Source organism: Ixodes scapularis, unplaced genomic scaffold (assembly GCF_016920785.2).
Source record: "Ixodes scapularis isolate PalLabHiFi unplaced genomic scaffold, ASM1692078v2 PGA_scaffold9__187_contigs__length_104089568, whole genome shotgun sequence".
NCBI classification, from domain to species: domain Eukaryota; kingdom Metazoa; phylum Arthropoda; class Arachnida; order Ixodida; family Ixodidae; genus Ixodes; species Ixodes scapularis.
In genome coordinates this window covers 41,667,737-41,671,322 of record NW_024609884.1, presented here as the reverse complement: position 1 = coordinate 41,671,322, position 3,586 = coordinate 41,667,737, and positions in this window count along the sequence as shown.

The following is a 3,586-nucleotide window of genomic DNA, read 5'->3' as shown; positions in this document are numbered from 1 at the left end:
ATAGCGACTTCCGCCCACACTCCCAGACCGGAAGTGCACCCGAAGCGCCACCATCGCGGCGTGCCGTGATAGAGTTGAGTTGGTGATATAGAGGCCGCATATTGAGATATGATCATAAATGGACGATATCAGAAATTACTTTAGTGCCCTTTCAAAATCAGGGCGGTCTCGGACCCTCCGTTATACATGGCTCTCATGTAACGTCCTTGTGCCATGCCGGTGGTGTGCATTCTACTTCTTCATGCAAAAGAAGAGACAAAAAAACTTTAATACACAGTTTACGCTGCAAAAGATACATGATCACCAGCAAACCCACCACAAAGGCAGCTGGTGTGACGTCACTGCAGGCCATAGAACCACAGCGCTTGTGCCTTCGGCTTCGCTTGCACTTATAGTGAAATAGAGCCTTGAGTACATAGACGCTTTAGACACGCGCCGGATTACAACTGCCATATCTAACTTTTTTTTTTGTCTTACCGAGATACAGAACTACTGAAACGGGCGTTGGTGAGCCTTCACAAAGGCTTCTGAGAAGGACACAGTAAAATCTAAAATGGCATTAACCTCACCTGCTATGGTAATGATGAAGGGAAGTAAGAAAAATAAGAAGAAACAAAAACAGAAGGTATATGTTATTGCGGCGGCCATGCACAGTTGCCGAGAGATGCAGAAATCCGTGTAATTTGGAAGTACTTAAATAAAATGGGGAACTTAATAGCTGAGATGTATCATGCGGACACTACAAGCAACCCGAGTCAATCCAGCACTGAGGGGATGTGACCGCACGGGTTGGCCTTGCGATTCCCGGAGCCCTAGATCACGTGGTGCTGGATTGGCTGTAATAGTTACTCAACATGCAGCTCGCGACATCGGCCGCGGTTATATGCTCCTGAAAGTGAAAGAAAGCGCGCGCTGGGTAGCGCTAAAAAGCATTGCGCGTTGCTCCATCCTACATGCATCATCTCAAAACTATTTTCTAGACGGCAATGACATCTTGCAGACTTTCTTGCGAAGCAGTTGGGTGAAGACTTGGGCAAGTTTGTTTTGCATATTGAAGTTAAAAACAGCACGAACAAGACTAAGGACAAGAGGAGACGTAGACAGACAGAGCGCCGACTCTCAACTGACCTTTATTGGAAAACAACTCATAAAAATCGCATTGAATAAATATGATCAAATTCTTATCATCGTATCATACACTATGACTGTCATACACGTGCCCCCAGGCGCCAGTTCTTTATCAAACAAAGTGACCGATGGCGCACTTACACACGTCATTTCCACATTGAGATATGTGGTACGCCTCGGCCACCTCCCTCGTTGTTTGCTGTTTATGCACCCCCAGGATGACTGTCTTTTAACATCGGTTTACACCCACACCTGTGACAATGAATGGCGACATTTCCCGAGGGCGATAACCTCATCGAGAGCGCGTGTTCTCTTAGCCTATAATTTATACAATTAGAAGGTCTAACTATGGGGGCGGGGGGGGGGGGGGGGGGGGAGGAGCTCCGCACGGCCTTCTCGTGAAAGTGGCAGAGTCTCATTAAGGCACTGAAACATCCGGACAACTATGGTAGTAAAAAACCTGAAGTAAGGCCAGTGGTTCTACCGTACATACAAAAGGTGGCTCAAAGGCTGAAGAAAGTAGCGTAGAGACATAACGTCCTAGTGGTGTTTTCAGCACCATTGAAGGTGGGAAGGTTACGTGCGATAGTAGATCCGGGTAAACAGAGGAGTCACGCATGTATAAAGAAACACAGAAAACAGTTTGTACAGTGTATGGAGGATGTCGCATATTAGATATCCCTGTCATGCAATAGAGTGTACGTCGGCTAGACGGGCCGATGTATAAATGATAGGCTAAGAGAACACTTAAGGTCATCGACATCGGGCAATCTCACCATTCATTGTGACAGATGTGGGTGTGTGGGTGTGAACCGATGTTAGAAGACGCACTCATCCTGGAAAGGGGGAGGGGGTATAAACAGCAAACAACTATGGAGATTGCCGAGTAGCTAGGCCAACCTAGGCGACGTAGAGCCACAACGAGTTACTATACTACTACTAGATTGCCAGGGCGTACCACATATCTTGATGTGGAAATGACGTGTGTGTAAATGAGCCCTCGATCGCTTTGTTTGATAAAGAACTGGCGTTTCGGGGAGCACGTGTATGGCCATAGCCTCCTATATACTGACAAGGCCTGGCAGATCTCCCCGAGAAGCGGCCGCTGAAATTGAAAAGGTGGAACGGCAGACAACGGATAAGAGGAGAGCCACGTGACTGGCACCCAGCTACGGCGAGACGCCGAAACAGACTTCTCCCGAGCGAACAAGCGTGCTTTGGGTCCTCACCGCTGCAAAAGCTGTGCGCTGACGTCCAGGCTTCCCTCAAAATGGCTCTTTGATGCTTTGTGCTACCAGATCCTCGCGCTCCAAATCTGCGACCGGGCACTCTATGGATCCGTCGTCGAACTGTCAGGCTTTGTGAGTATGGAGGTGGCTATGGTATGACAGTCATAGTGCATAACAAGGTGATAACAATTGCGTCCCATTTATTCATTGTGATTTTCATGTGTTGCTTTCCAATAAAGTTTAGTGGAGAGTCAGCGCTCTGTCTGTCTATGTCTCCTCTTATCCCTCGTCTTGCTCACGCTGTTTTTAATTCTTGCAAAGCCGCTGGGCGAAGCCAATCTTGGCCGCAACCGATGTCAAGCAAACAGCACGTTCCGCGCGCCGTTTGCTTCACAGCGCTTTCTGTGGCTATAAAGCCAGTGCATTATCCCGAATAATAAGACGCTATGGCCAAACCTCTTGGCGTCGGTACACTCGCGCAGCATGAGAGCATCTCAAATCTATACACGTGACTTTTTATTTTTCTTAAATGACATAGAAAGCAAGCTGGATTGGAGCCCTGGGTCACTGTACTGGGACAGCTCGCTGCCGTTGCTCGCTGCATCGGTTATGGAGGTGAAAGTGAGGCGCGTGGTGTTGAGGCATTGCGCTTTGGCGCAGCATCACTACGTCATACAAGCATCGTGTCGGTGAAGCCTGTGAACGACTTCGTCTTCTTCAACGGTACGTCATCACACTCGAATGGCGCCCACTCACTAATTGGACCCGAGCCCGACGCTGAGTGTCTTTCGACGCGTTGACTGGATACGATTTTCAGCCGAATGCGCTCGTGTCCGATTTGTATCCGCGCTCGATCTCACTGTGAGGACATCACATTTTAATGCGCATGCTATGATTACTTTAGGTGGGTTTATTCTAGTCTTGTACGCGTTACTAAAAAAAGTAACCGCTTACAATTGCAATTATCTATTGAAAAAATTTAACTAATTAGAGTAATCAATTACTGCATCATAAAAGGAATTGAAAAATTACCAGAAAGTAATTGATTCCTTTTCACGTTACCTTTTACGTTACTGTATGAGCTCAGTGTAGAACACGGTCGTCTATGCCGCGGCAAACCCGGTTCCTGACAACCCGTACGAAGGGAACGAGGCACCCTCTCGACAGATCGACAGTCAAAACGTCGCTGAGCACGTTATTCTCTTAGTTGTTTAGGTGCAAAAAAAAAG